General features: G+C 40.7%; 1 protein-coding gene and 14 non-coding genes across 15 annotated transcripts in view; 1 reads left to right on the top strand and 14 right to left on the bottom strand.

Annotated features, from left to right (window-relative positions):
• LOC145463628 (uncharacterized) overlaps nucleotides 1-14,454 on the bottom strand; it is a 75,367-nt gene that overhangs the window by 14,224 nt on the left and 46,689 nt on the right. The window lies entirely within an intron of this gene.
• On the bottom strand, nucleotides 279-360 carry Trnas-uga (transfer RNA serine (anticodon UGA)). The gene has a single exon. It is a non-coding gene; the product is annotated as a tRNA-Ser (tRNA).
• Nucleotides 1,578-1,659, bottom strand: Trnas-aga (transfer RNA serine (anticodon AGA)). The gene has a single exon. It is a non-coding gene; the product is annotated as a tRNA-Ser (tRNA).
• Trnas-cga (transfer RNA serine (anticodon CGA)) lies at nucleotides 2,403-2,484 on the bottom strand. The gene has a single exon. It is a non-coding gene; the product is annotated as a tRNA-Ser (tRNA).
• Trnas-cga (transfer RNA serine (anticodon CGA)) lies at nucleotides 3,519-3,600 on the bottom strand. The gene has a single exon. It is a non-coding gene; the product is annotated as a tRNA-Ser (tRNA).
• On the bottom strand, nucleotides 4,277-4,358 carry Trnas-uga (transfer RNA serine (anticodon UGA)). The gene has a single exon. It is a non-coding gene; the product is annotated as a tRNA-Ser (tRNA).
• Nucleotides 5,679-5,760, bottom strand: Trnas-aga (transfer RNA serine (anticodon AGA)). The gene has a single exon. It is a non-coding gene; the product is annotated as a tRNA-Ser (tRNA).
• Trnas-cga (transfer RNA serine (anticodon CGA)) lies at nucleotides 6,361-6,442 on the bottom strand. Its single transcript has one exon. It is a non-coding gene; the product is annotated as a tRNA-Ser (tRNA).
• Nucleotides 7,571-7,652, bottom strand: Trnas-uga (transfer RNA serine (anticodon UGA)). Its single transcript has one exon. It is a non-coding gene; the product is annotated as a tRNA-Ser (tRNA).
• Trnas-uga (transfer RNA serine (anticodon UGA)) lies at nucleotides 8,865-8,946 on the bottom strand. Its single transcript has one exon. It is a non-coding gene; the product is annotated as a tRNA-Ser (tRNA).
• On the bottom strand, nucleotides 10,159-10,240 carry Trnas-aga (transfer RNA serine (anticodon AGA)). The gene has a single exon. It is a non-coding gene; the product is annotated as a tRNA-Ser (tRNA).
• Trnav-cac (transfer RNA valine (anticodon CAC)) lies at nucleotides 10,487-10,558 on the top strand. The gene has a single exon. It is a non-coding gene; the product is annotated as a tRNA-Val (tRNA).
• On the bottom strand, nucleotides 10,984-11,065 carry Trnas-aga (transfer RNA serine (anticodon AGA)). Its single transcript has one exon. It is a non-coding gene; the product is annotated as a tRNA-Ser (tRNA).
• On the bottom strand, nucleotides 12,057-12,138 carry Trnas-aga (transfer RNA serine (anticodon AGA)). Its single transcript has one exon. It is a non-coding gene; the product is annotated as a tRNA-Ser (tRNA).
• On the bottom strand, nucleotides 13,224-13,305 carry Trnas-cga (transfer RNA serine (anticodon CGA)). Its single transcript has one exon. It is a non-coding gene; the product is annotated as a tRNA-Ser (tRNA).

Genomic DNA, 14,454 nt, shown 5'->3' with positions numbered 1-14,454 from the left:
AATGAAACGCGCTTCCGTCCATTAGGCCTTTAAACTTTTGGTGGAGGTTCAAAAGGTATCATTTGATTGCGATCAAACTCGCTTGTTGTGAAAATATCACGTAAACTAGAGAGCTAGAGCTAAGAAAGGGGGCGGGGGGAGGAAGGGCGATTTTGTTTGCTTGCCCTGCGCCTTTTCTTCCCTGTGTTATTTCTTCTTTTTTACCCAAAATAAGGCGGGGGGGGGTGCGGGACCCCTGGACCCCTCCCCCAGATCTGCCAAACACGAGAACAACTCTTCGTAATCGGCAGGATTCGAACCTGCGCGGGGAGACCCCAATGGATTTCAAGTCCATCGCCTTAACCACTCGGCCACGACTACTACGGTGATGTCAATTACAACTTTCTCTCGTTAAATCATTGTCTCCAGAAGCTACTTAGATGATAAGCTTCTACTTTCTATGAAACTAAAGCTGGGTAATTTCTAATAATGTCTGTCATTTTCACCTCAGACCAACATACACAGCGTTACTAGGTATTGTTAAGAAAGGATAAAGAGTAAGACAGTTCATCCCCCACACAGGTCTTATTCCCAACAAGGTAACCCCTCTTAAGTTATTTTTAGATCACTTTAGGCTTCATAGATCCCAGGAGAATCTAGAATTAGCCAATCCTGCGACTCGAATTTTACAAAAGTACAAAAGAGGCATTCACAGAGAGATGTTTTAGGAAGACAATGTGAATGAGGAGTAGTATTTGTCAGCAGCAGAGTGGCGCAGTGGAAGCGTGCTGGGCCCATAACCCAGAGGTCCGAAGATCAAAACCTCGCTCTGCTAAAATATCGTGTTTACATTTTAATGGCCGTTTTGTTCGTACATTAGATTATCTAATCCCTCAGAAGGGTATGAGTTGAGAGTGATGGTCTTTTTCTCATTATGTTGGAGCAACAAATTTTCTTTTTATTTTATTCAGGCAAAAAAAAAAACACACACACATTACATATAATTAGAGGACCGATTTTAAAATCCACTAGTGGAAAACATTCAGGTCCATAGTTAAATTTGAAGACATTTTCCGTCAGCAGCAGAGTGGCGCAGTGGAAGCGTGCTGGGCCCATAACCCAGAGGTCCGAGGATCAAAACCTCGCTCTGCTAGTAGTTTCTTTTAAACTTAAAAGAATGCCTGAAGACATTTTACTGCTTCTTTTCACTTATTTTCTACCAATTAAATTAAAGAAAAACCGTGCAACGGGCGACAAGCGCGGGAGAACGGGCGCAACAAAAATATCGATCTGCAATTTTAAGCAAAGGTACTGTCTCGCCTACGAGGTTGGCCTTGTGAATAAATTGGTGTCTGAGAGTAACAAAGCACATTTTTGACACGCTATTCTTTTTTTCATTTTTAAAAGTCCTATAAAACTGAAAATTCAACTGATTCTGTATGTTACTAAATGAAACGCGTTTCCGTGCTTCAGGCCTTTAACCTTTCATCGGAGGTTTAAAAGTATTATTTGATTGCGATCAAATTTGCTTGTTGTCAAAAGATCATTTCCAAATAATTATTTACTGTTCAAAGTCAAAAAAGAAGAGAACAGCTCTTCGTAGTCGGCAGGATTCGAACCTGCGCGGGGAGACCCCAGTGGATTTCTAGTCCATTTCCTCAATCACTCGGCCACGACTACCTGATCAACGTAACGCTAATAAGCAGCAAATTGATTTGAAACTCGGTCAAGAAGATTTAACCATGTTTAAATTATAGTATCGTTTCACCATAAAGTGAAGGAAAAAAGTTTCTCATTTTAAAGCAAAAAAATAACAAACATACAAACTTTTTATAAAACATGGAACAAGGGAGAACCATGTGGCATAAAAAGCAGAGGTAAGAGCAACCGATAGAAAACAGTCATAAATCCATAGTTACTCGTCAGCAGCAGAGTGGCGCAGTAGAAGCGTGCTGGGTCCACAACCCAGAGGTCCGAGGATCAAAACCTCGCTCTGCTAGTATTTTTTTCTTACCTCCAAGAATGTTTAAAGGCAATTTACAGCCTTTTACTTCTTTTCTACCGATCACATTAAAGAAAAAAAACATGCAATGGGCGCCAAGCACTGGAGAGCGCGTTTGGAATCGGCAATTCAACCAGGGTAATGACACGCTCGGTTCAAGGATCTCTTTGTGAAGATATTGGTTTCCAGAATGAAACAAATAAGTTTTCGACACGATATGCTTTTTTCATTTTTAATTTTCAAGTTTTTTGAAACTAAAACTTCAGATTGTTTTTGAAAAATGATGGGCGTTGTCGTGCTTCAGGTCTCCCTACAGGCTACCACCGTCAGAAGTCCCTAGGTATTTTAATGCGTTTGGACTTTATTATGTCAAATACTAAGAAACATTCTCTGGACAAAGCCAAAATAGACATCAGTTTTTCGTAGTCGGCAGGATTCGAACCTGCGCGGGGAGACCCCAATGGATTTCGAGTCCATCGCCTTAACCACTCGGCCACGACTACCTTGTCAACGTATTGCTAAGCAGAAAATTGATTTAAAACTCGGTCAAGAAGATTAAACCACTTTTAATTAATTACAGCATCGTTTCAGTTTGGCTCTAAGGATACGGTGAACAAAGCAAAAAAAGAAAGCACACACCATTCTTATACACAAGGAACAAAGGAGGTCCACGCGGGACATGAAGCAGCTCAGTAACAGCAACCGATTAAAAAAGGCTGTAAATCCATAGGTATCCGTCAGTAGCAGAGTGGCGCAGTGGAAGCGTGCTGGGCCCATAATCCAGAGGTCCGAGGATCAAAACCTCGTTCTGCTAAACATGATTGTTTTCATTTTTTTTTTTCATGTTCGCAATGTTAAACAATTTTGTCGCTAAATTCAATTTTCGAATCTCTAAGAAGCTTATGAACCATGAGTGATTCTCTTTTTCTTTCTGCGTTCGAGCAAGAAAAAATTTCGACGCTTTTTATTCAGAGAAGAAGGAACATTAGATGTAATGAACGGCCACCAGAGGAAAGCTGTCAAATTAAATATTTCAAGACAAACCGTCAGCAGCAGAGTGGCGCAGTGGAAGCGTGCTGGGCCCATAACCCAGAGGTCCGAGGATCAAAACCTCGCTCTGCTAGTAATATATTTTCAGCTGTAACAGTTTTTAAAGGCGTTTTACTGCCTACTTTTTACTTATTTCGCACCAGTCAATTTAAAGGAAAACCATGCAATTGGCACCAAATGTAGGAGAGCGCGCACAACAAAAATATCGATCGCCCACTAACTGAGGGTAATGATAACCTGTGTTCGAGGATCACCTTGTGAAGGTATTGGTTTCGGAGTTTTTGACACGGTATACTTTTTCGATCTTTAATTTTAAAGTTTAAGGAAACTAAAACTTCAGATGCTTTTAGCAAACTGTAGGGCGTGGTCGTGCTTCAGGTCTTCCTATTCCCATCGGAGGTTCAAAGGTATAATGCGTTCGGACATGTTTATCGCCAAATAATAAACAAACATTCCCTGTGGAAAACCAAAATAGACATCAGTTTTTCGTAGTCGGCAGGATTCGAGCCTGTGCGGGGCGACCCCAATGGATTTCGAGTCCATCGCCTTAACCACTCGGCCACGACTACCTTGTCAACGTAACGCTAAGCAGAAAATTGATTTAAACCTCGGTCAAGAAGATTAAATCACTTTTAATTAATTACAGCATCGTTTCAGTTTGGCTCTAAGGATACGGTGGCAATCCAAACTCGTTCAAAAGTACAAAAGAGGCGCTCACAAAGAGACTTTTTTACCAAGACAACGTGAATGAGGTTAACAAAGAGCAGTTTTCGTTACAGCAGCAGAGTGGCGCAGTGGAAGCGTGCTGGGCCCATAACCCAGAGGTCCGAGGATCAAAACCTCGCTCTGCTAGTTTTTCATTTTTCTCTTTCACTCTTACGAATAGATTTTGCTTCTAATTTCCTGGAAGCAAAATTAACATCAGCTAGGAGGGGGGTTACAATTTCTATCTTTCAGAACTGTATAAGCCAAAAATAGTCACTTCGTTGTTGAAAACGTACAAATGCAACTTTCAAAAAAACTTATCGTAATCACAAGTACTCCTAAAACCTCTTAAGACAGAAAAAAACGTAATCATTGTCAAAACCCAGACAGATCAGTGATCACAATTATGTTTTCTTTTGGATTCTCGGGTTGTAAAATTCGTAATTAACACATGCATCAACGTCTTCAGTGATGGCGAGGAGACCTGCAGCCATTTTATTTCAGTTCACACAAGAATAAAAAGATAAAAGATCAGTTCAACGTAGTCGGCAGGATTCGAACCTGCGCGGGGTGACCCCAATGGATTTCAAGTCCATCGCCTTAACCACTCGGCCACGACTACCTTGTGAAATCTGTGGTAAGTAAAATGTTTTAGGCTCTGTCTACATTCCGTCAGAGGAATCTTAAAACGCAGTTATATTTCTACGGTTATTAGGCCTATCGTACACACTAACGAAACGGAAACACGAAAAGGAAAACGGGTTTTCGTTTTCATGTGGACGGAAAACATTTTGAAAACGGAGCTTTTCGAAAACGATATAGCCACAATAATCATATGATTTAGTGAACGAGTTCTTTTTTAAGCACAAATCCAAAATGGCCGGTGATTGTTGCGTTTTTAAATTCCTCCGGAGTAGTGTGGACAGAAAACATTAATGCATTTTCAGAGTGAAATCTCCGTTTTCAAATTCCTCCGGTGTGATGTGGAAGAGGCCTTAGTTCCACTTTATGGATGTTAAATTGGTTCTAAGGATGAGGTGAAGGAAAAAAGTTTCTCGTTTAAAAAGAATAAAAGAGCACACACGTACTATTTATGAAACATGGAACAAGGGAGGTCCATGTAGCATATAAAACGGTTTAGTAACAGCAACCGATAAATACGGTTGTAAATCCATAGTCGTCCGTCAGCAGCAGAGTGGCGCAGCGGAAGCGTGCTGGGCCCATAACCCAGAGGTCCGAGGATCAAAACCTCGCTCTGCTAAAGTATCGTTTTAAATTTTTTTAATGGCCGTTTTGCTCGTACATAAGATTTTCTAATCCCTCAGAAGGGTATGAGTCGAGAGTGATGTTCTTTCTCTTATTATGTTAAAGCAACAAATTTTCTTTTTATCTTATTCAGGCAAAAAAGAACATTATATATAATTAAAGGACCGATTTTAAAATCCACCGGTGGAAAGCAGCCAAGTGAATAGTTAAATTTCAAGACGTTATCTGTCAGCAGCAGAGTGGCGTAGTGGAAGCGTACTGTGCCCATAACCCAGAGGTCCGAGGATCAAAACCTCGCTCTGCTAGAATTTTTTTTATTACATGAAAGAATTTCTGAAGACGTTTTACTTCTTATTTTTCCTTATTGTCCACCAATCAAATTAAAGAAAAACCATGCAACCGGCGACAAGCGGGAGAGAAAACGTGCGAAAAAATACCCACCGGCAATATTGAGTTAGGGTAATATCTTGCTTATGAGGTTGGCCTAGTAAACGGATTGGTGTCTGAGAGTTAAAAACTGACTAACTTTTTGACACGACGTCGTCGCGCCTTCAGGACTTTATACTCCCGTTGGAGGTTCAAAGGTATCATTTCATTGCGATCAAACTTGCTTCTTCAGAAAAGATTATTTCGTGACATTTGCTGTTCAAAACCAAAAAAGAAGAGAAAAGCTCTTCGTAGTCGGCAGGATTCGAACCTGCGCGGAGAGACCCCAATGGATTTCTAGTCCATCGCCTTAACCACTCGGCCACGACTACCTTGACAGTTCAAACCTGTTCAAAAGTACAAAAGGAACGTTAACAAAGATATTTTTACCAACACAACGTGGAGGAGGTTGACAAGGAGCAGAATCCGTCAAAGTAGCAGAGAGGCGCAGCGGAAGCGTGCTGGGCTCGTAACCCAGAGGTCCGAGGATCAAAAACCTAGCTCTGCTAGTATTTTTTTTACCCCTAAGGATGTTTGAAGGCGATTTACTACTTATTTTAATTGTTTCCTAACAATCCAATTAGAGAAAAACCATGCAATTGGCGCCAAGCGCGTATGAACCCGTTTGGAATCGGCCATTCAGTGAGGGTAATGATACCCTGGGTTCAAGGATCTCCCTGTGAAGATATTGGTTTCTAAAAAAGAAAAGCATGAGTTTTTGACACGATACGCTTTGTTCATTTTAATATTCAAGTCTTATGAAACTAAAACTTCAGATGATTTTTAAAAAATGATGGGCGTTGTCGCGCTTCAGGTCTCCCTACAGGTTACTACCGTCGGAAGTTCCAAGGTATTTTAACGTGTTCATTCTTGTTTATTACCAAATGATAAAAATCATTTTCTGTGCAAAGTCAAAATAGAGACCAGTTTATCGTAGTCTGCAGGATTCGAACCTGCGCGGGAAGACCCCAATGGATTTCGAGTCCATCGCCTTAACCACTCGGCCACGACTACCTTGTCAACATAAAAAGAATCGATTTAAAACGTTGTCTAGAAGATTTAACCACGTTTAAATTACAGCATCGTGTTAGTTTGGTTCTAAGGATGAGGTGAAAAAAACAAAAAAAGAACACACACACGAGTTTTATACACAACGAACAAAGGAGGTCCACACGGGACATGAAGCTCCTTAGTAACAACAACCGATTAAAAATGGTTGTAAATCCATAGTTGTCCGTCAGCAGCAGAGTGGCGCAGTGGAAGCGTGCTGGGCCCATAACCCAGAGGTCCGAGGATCAAAACCTCGCTCTGCTAAATAGGTTTTTTTTTTATTTTATTTTTATTTTTATTTTATGTTCGCCATGTTAAACAATTTTGTCGGTAAATTCGATTTTCGAATCTCTAAGAAGCTCATGAACCGAGAGTGATTTTCTATTTCGACGCTTTTTATTCAGGAAAGAAGGAACATTAGATGTAATGAACGGCGACCAAAGGAAAGCTGTTAAGTTAAATATTTCAAGACATTACCTGTCAGCAGCAGAGTGGCGCAGTGGAAGTGTGCTGGGCCCATAACCCAGGGGTCCGAGGATCAAAACCTCGCTCTGCTAATAGCTTCGACGTTTTACTGCTTCTTTTTACTTATTTTCCACCAATCAAATTAAACAAAAATCATGCAACCGACAACAAGCGCGAGAGAACACGCGCAACAAAAATATCGATCGACAATATTAAGCAAGGCTAATGTCTGCCGTGCGAGGTTGGCCTTGTAAACGTATTAGTGTCCGAGAGTAAAAAAAAATACATTTTTGACACGCTGTTCCTTTTTGAAACTATGAAACTATGAAACTAAAAATTCCAAATCATTTTGTTTGTTCCTAAATGAAACGCGCTTCCGTCAAACAGGCCTTTAAACTTTTGGTGGAGGTTCAAAAGGTATCATTTGATTGCGATCAAACTTGCTTGTTGTCAAAATATCACGTGGCCTAGAGACCTAGAGCTAAGGGAGGGGGGGGAAGCGATTTTGTTTGCTTGCCCTGCGCCTTTTCTTCCCTGTGTTATTTCTTCTTTTTTACCCAAAATAAGGCGGGGGTGCAGGCCCCCCGGACCTCTCCCCTAGATCTGCCTAAAACGAGAACAGCTCTTCGTAGTCGGCGGGATTCGAACCTGCGCGGGAAAACCCCAATGGATTTCAAGTCCATCGCCTTAACCACTCCGCCACCACTACTACGGTGATGTCAATTACAACTTTCTCTCGTTAAATCATTGTCTCCAGAAGCCACTCAGATGGTAAGCTTCTGCTCTCTCTGAAACTAAAGCAGGGTAATTTTTAATAATGTCTATCATTTTGACCTCAGACCAGCATACACAGCGTTACTAGGTATTGTTAAGAGAGGATAAAGAGTAAGAGAGTTCATCTCCCATACGGGTCTTATTCCCAACTAGGTAATCCCTCTTAAGTTATTTTTAGATCACTTTAGACTTCATAGATCCCGGAGAATCTAGAATTAGCCAATCCTGTGACTCGAATTTTACAAAAGTACAAAAGAGGCGTTCACAAAGAGATGTTTTAGCAAGACAATGTAAATTACGAGAAGTATCTGTCAGCAGCAGAGTGGCGCAGTGGAAGCGTGCTGGGCCCATAACCCAGAGGTCCGAGGATCAAAACCTCGCTCTGCTAAAATATCGTGTTTACATTTTAATGGTCGTTTTGTTCGTACATTAGATTATCTAATCCCTCAGAAGGGTATGAGTTGAGAATGATGTTCTTTTTCTCATTATGTTGGAGCAACAAATTTTCTTTTTATTTTATTCAGGCAAAAAAATGAAAAAACATTACATATAATTAAAGGACCAATTTTAAAATCCACTAGTGGAAAACATTCAGGTCCATAGTTAAATTTCAAGACATTTTCCGTCAGCAGCAGAGTGGCGCAGTGGAAGCGTGTTGGGCCCATAACCCAGAGGTCCGAGGATCAAAACCTCGCTCTGCTAATAGTTTCTTCTAAACTTAAAAGAATGCCTGAAGACATTTTACTGCTCCTTTTCACTCATCTTCTACCAATTAAATTAAAGAAAAACCGTACAACGGGCGACAAGGGCGGGAGAACGGGCGCAACAAAAATATCGATCGGCAATTTTAAGCAAAGGTACTGTCTCGCCTACGAGGTTGGCCTTGTAAATAAATTGGTGTCTGAGAGTAACAAAGCACATTTTTGACACGCTATTCTTTTTTTCATTTTTAAAAGTCCTATGAAACTGAAAATTCAACTGATTCTGTATGTTACTAAATGAAACGCGTTTCCGTGCTTCAGGCCTTTAACCTTTCGTCGGAGGTTTAAAAGTATTATTTGATTGCGATCGAATTTGCTTGTTGTCAAAAGATCATTTCCAAATAATTATTTACTATTCAAAGCCAAAAAAGAAGAGAACAGCTCTTCGTAGTCGGCAGGATTCGAACCTGCGCGGGAAAACCCCAATGGATTTCAAGTCCATCGCCTTAACCACTCCGCCACCACTACTACGGTGATGTCAATTACAACTTTCTCTCGTTAAATCATTGTCTCCAGAAGCCACTCAGGTGGTAAGCTTCTGCTCTCTCTGAAACTAAAGCAGGGTAATTTTTAATAATGTCTATCATTTTGACCTCAGACCAGCATACACAGCGTTACTAGGTATTGTTAAGAGAGGATAAAGAGTAAGAGAGTTCATCTCCCATACGGGTCTTATTCCCAACAAGGTAATCCCTCTTAAGTTATTTTTAGATCACTTTAGACTTCATAGATCCCGGAGAATCTAGAATTAGCCAATCCTGTGACTCGAATTTTACAAAAGTACAAAAGAGGCGTTCACAAAGAGATGTTTTAGCAAGACAATGTAAATTACGAGAAGTATCTGTCAGCAGCAGAGTGGCGCAGTGGAAGCGTGCTGGGCCCATAACCCAGAGGTCCGAGGATCAAAACCTCGCTCTGCTAAAATATCGTGTTTACATTTTAATGGTCGTTTTGTTCGTACATTAGATTATCTAATCCCTCAGAAGGGTATGAGTTGAGAATGATGTTCTTTTTCTCATTATGTTGGAGCAACAAATTTTCTTTTTATTTTATTCAGGCAAAAAAATGAAAAAACATTACATATAATTAAAGGACCAATTTTAAAATCCACTAGTGGAAAACATTCAGGTCCATAGTTAAATTTCAAGACATTTTCCGTCAGCAGCAGAGTGGCGCAGTGGAAGCGTGTTGGGCCCATAACCCAGAGGTCCGAGGATCAAAACCTCGCTCTGCTAATAGTTTCTTCTAAACTTAAAAGAATGCCTGAAGACATTTTACTGCTCCTTTTCACTCATCTTCTACCAATTAAATTAAAGAAAAACCGTACAACGGGCGACAAGGGCGGGAGAACGGGCGCAACAAAAATATCGATCGGCAATTTTAAGCAAAGGTACTGTCTCGCCTACGAGGTTGGCCTTGTAAATAAATTGGTGTCTGAGAGTAACAAAGCACATTTTTGACACGCTATTCTTTTTTTCATTTTTAAAAGTCCTATGAAACTGAAAATTCAACTGATTCTGTATGTTACTAAATGAAACGCGTTTCCGTGCTTCAGGCCTTTAACCTTTCGTCGGAGGTTTAAAAGTATTATTTGATTGCGATCGAATTTGCTTGTTGTCAAAAGATCATTTCCAAATAATTATTTACTATTCAAAGCCAAAAAAGAAGAGAACAGCTCTTCGTAGTCGGCAGGATTCGAACCTGCGCGGGGAGACCCCAGTGGATTTCTAGTCCATTGCCTCAATCACTCGGCCACGACTACCTGGTCAACGTAACGCTAATAAGCAGCAAATTGATTTGAAACTCGGTCAAGAAGATTTAACCATTTTAAATTATACTATCGTTTCACCATAAAGTGAAGGAAAAAGTTTCTCATTTTAAAGCAAAAAAAATAACAAACATACAAACTTTTTATAAAACATGGAACAAGGGAGAACCATGTGGCATAAAAAGCAGAGGTAAGAGCAACCGAGAAAAAACAGTTATAAATCCATAGTTACTCGTCAGCAGCAGAGTGGCGCAGTGGAAGCGTGCTGGGCCCACAACCCAGAGGTCCGAGGATCAAAACCTCGCTCTGCTAGTATTTTTTTCTTACCTCCAAGAATGTTTAAAGGCAATTTACAGCCTTTTACTTCTTTTCTACCGATCACATTAAAGAAAAAAAAACATGCAATGGGCGCCAAGCACTGGAGAGCGCGTTTGGAATCGGCAATTCAACCAGGGTAATGACATGCTCGGTTCAAGGATCTCTTTGTGAAGATATTGGTTTCCAGAATGAAACAAATAAGTTTTCGACACGATATGCTTTTTTCATTTTTAATTTTCAAGTTTTTTGAAACTAAAACTTCAGATGGTTTTTGAAAAATGATGGGCGTTGTCGTGCTACAGGTCTCCCTACAGGCTACCACCGTCAGAAGTCCCTAGGTATTTTAATGCGTTTGGACTTGATTATGTCAAATACTAAGAAACATTCTCTGGACAAAGCCAAAATAGACATCAGTTTTTCGTAGTCGGCAGGATTCGAACCTGCGCGGGGAGACTCCAATGGATTTCTAGTCCATCGCCTTAACCACTCGGCCACGACTACCTTGTCAACGTTATGCTAAGCAGAAAATTGATTTAAAACTCGGTCAAGAAGATTAAACCACTTTTAATTAATTACTGCATCGTTACAGTTTGGCTCTAAGGATACGGTGAAGAAAACAAACAAAGAAAGCACACACCATTCTTATACACAAGGAACAAAGGAGGTCCACGCGGGACATGAAGCAGCTTAGTAACAGCAACCGATTAAAAACGGCTGTAAATCCACAGTCCGTCAGTAGCAGAGTGGCGCAGTGGAAGCGTGCTGGGCCCATAACCCAGAGGTCCGAGGATCGAGACCTCGTTCTGCTAAACATGGTTTTTTTCACTTTTTTTTAAAAACAATTTTGTCGGTAAATTCAATTTTCCAATCTCTAAGAAACTTATGAACCGAGGGTGATTCTCTTTTTCTTTCTGCGTTCGATTTTTATTCAGGGAAGAAGGAACATTAGATGTAATGAACGGCCACCAGAGGAAAGCTGTCAAATTAAATATTTCAAGACAAACCGTCAGCAGCAGAGTGGCGCAGTGGAAGCGTGCTGGGCCCATAACCCAGAGGTCCGAGGATCAAAACCTCGCTCTGCTAGTAACTTTTTTTTACCTCTAAGGATGTTTAAAGGCGTTTTAATTAATTTACTGCCTGTTTTACTTAATTTGCACCGATCGCCGTTAAAGGAAAACCATGCAATTGGAAACAAACGAGGGAGAACGCAAATGGATCGGCAAGTAGCGAGCGTGGTTCAAGGATCTCCTTGTGAAGATATTGATTTCCGAGAATGAATAATACGTTTTTGACACGATATGCTTTTTTCATTGTTAATTTCAAGTCTTTTGAAACTAAAAGTTCAGATGAGTATTTCATAATGAAAGGCGTTGTCGTGCTTCAGGTCTTGCTACTCCCGTCGTAGGTTCAAAGATATAACGCGTTCGGACTTGGTTATTGCCAAATAACCAAAAACATTCTCCGTGCAAAGCCAAAATAGACATCCGTTATTCGTAGTCGGCAGGATTCGAACCTGCGCGGGGAGACCCCAGTGGATTTCTAGTCCATCGCCTTAACCACTCGGCCACGACTACCTTGGCAACTCAACCTCGTTCAAAAGTACAAAAGAGACGTTCACGAAGAGAATATTTCACCAAGACAACGTGAATGAGGTTAACAAAGAGTGGTATTCGTTACAGTAGCAGAGTGGCGCAGTGGAAGCGAGGGTAATGATACCCTGTGTTTGAGGATCGCCTTGTGAAGATATTGGTTTCCGAGTTTTTGGCACGGTGTAGCTTTTCAAGTTTTAATTTTCAAGTCTTATGAAACTAAAACTTCAGATTATGTTGCCAAAATGCAGAGCCGTGCCGTGCTTTCCTGCTCCCGTCGGACACTCAAAGGTATAATGCGTTCGGACTTATTTATCACAAAATGATCAAAACATTTTCTATGCAAAGCCAAGATAGACAGTCCGTTCTTAGTAGTCGGACGAATTCGAACTTGCGCGGGGAGACCGCAATGGATTTCTAGTCCATCGCCTTAACGACTCGGCCACGACTACCTTGCAATTCAAACTCGTTCAAAAGTACAAAAGAGGCGTTCACAAAGAGAGTTTTTTAACAAGACAACGTGAATGAGGTTAACAAAGAGTAGTATTCGTTACAGTGGCAGAGTGGCCCAGTGGAAGCGTGCTGGGACCACAACCCAGAGGTCCGAGTATCAAAACCTCGCTCTGTTAGTAGTTGTTTTTTTTTTTACCTCTAAGAATGTTTAAAGGCATTTAACTTACTGACAGTTTTACTTAATTTGCACCGATCAAATTAAAGGAAAACCATGCAATTGGAGACAAACGCGGGAGAACGCACCTGGATCGGCGAGAAGGAAGAGTAATGAAATCCTGGGTTCAAGGATCACCCTGTGAAAACATTGGTTTCCGAGAATACAAAAAAATACGTTTTCCACACGGTATGCTTTGTTCATTTTAAATTTTCAAGTCCTATGAAGCTAAAACTTCAGATGGTTTTTGAAAAATGATTGGCGTTGTCGTGCTTCAGGTCTCCCTACAGACTACTACCGTCGGAAGGTTCCTAAGTATTTTACTGCGTTCGGACTTATTGTCGAATAAAATAATAATAATAAAAACAATCTCTGTGCAAAACCAAAATAGACATCAGTTTATCGTAGTCGGCAGGATTCGAACCTGCGCGGGGGGACCCCAATGGATTTCGAGTCCATCGCCTTAACCACTCGGCCACGACTACCTTGTCAACAAACCGCTAAGCAAAATATCGATTAAAAACTCTGTGAAGAAGATTTAACCAGGATTAAATTACAGCATCGTTTCAGTTTGGCTTTAAAGATACGGTGAAGAAAAAAAAGAACACACGCACACGCTTTTTATAAACAAAGAACAAGGGAGGACCATGTGGCATATAAAGTAGATTAGTAAGAGCAACCGATTAAAAAAGGTTGTAAATCCTCAGTTCCTCGTCAGCAGCAGAGTGGCGCAGTGGAAGCGTGCTGGGCCCATAACCCAGAGGTCCGAGGATCAAAACCTCGCTCTGCTAATAGTTTTTTTCTACTTAAAAGAATGTCTGAAGACGTTTTACTGCTTTTTACTTATTTTCCACCAATCAAATTAAAGATAAACGAAAAAAGGGCCAATTTGGCCCTTTCGTTTTACAAGGCTGCAGGCTTAACTCAGACATAGTATTTAAAAAGCTATCCCAGGGCTCTAAATTGCGACCATATCGGTCGCCAATGTAACTAACATTTCATCCTTGGCGACCAAAAATTCTGGTTTAGTCCCCATAATGGCGACTACATTTCTCTGTGTTGACGATCAACAACGGTTATTTTGTCACACATAATGTCCTTCTAGAAAATCATATTGAAAACATTCGACAAAAGAAAAGAAGCCAATCCGTCCTTTTGCTTTGCTGTGCTATTTGCTGTATTGATTCTCTCACATCGGAAAACTTTCAAATGGCTGACCGTGTTAAGAAACGCCCTATAGTGCATTGCACACCCTTGATCATTGACTACGTCATGCACGCCTAAGGATTGTTCTCTCGTAATGCACGGATCCTTCATACTGGTAAACGAAACTTTATAGAGTAGAAACACTTCAAAAAGCACTTACTATTAAATTTTATCGTAGATCCTAATAAGCTGCTTTATTTTTCTTGGTACCCTGATGCATTTTTTCCTTCTGTAGCTTTCAATTTATTGGCCCCTTTCCTAAAAATTGGCCCCTAAAAAGATCTTCAGGGGCCAATTTGGCCCTCAAGTAAAATTTTCTGGCTGAAACACTGAAGAGTAATGTCTCGCGTGCGAGGTTGGCCTTGTAAACGTATTGGTGCCCGAGAGTAAAAAAAAATACATTTTGGACACGCTATTCCTTTTTCATT

This window comes from Orbicella franksi, chromosome 12 (genome assembly GCF_964199315.1).
Source record: "Orbicella franksi chromosome 12, jaOrbFran1.1, whole genome shotgun sequence".
In the NCBI taxonomy this organism is placed as follows: domain Eukaryota; kingdom Metazoa; phylum Cnidaria; class Anthozoa; order Scleractinia; family Merulinidae; genus Orbicella; species Orbicella franksi.
The sequence above is the reverse complement of the archived record's forward strand: the minus strand, read 5'-3'. Positions and strand labels throughout refer to the sequence as shown.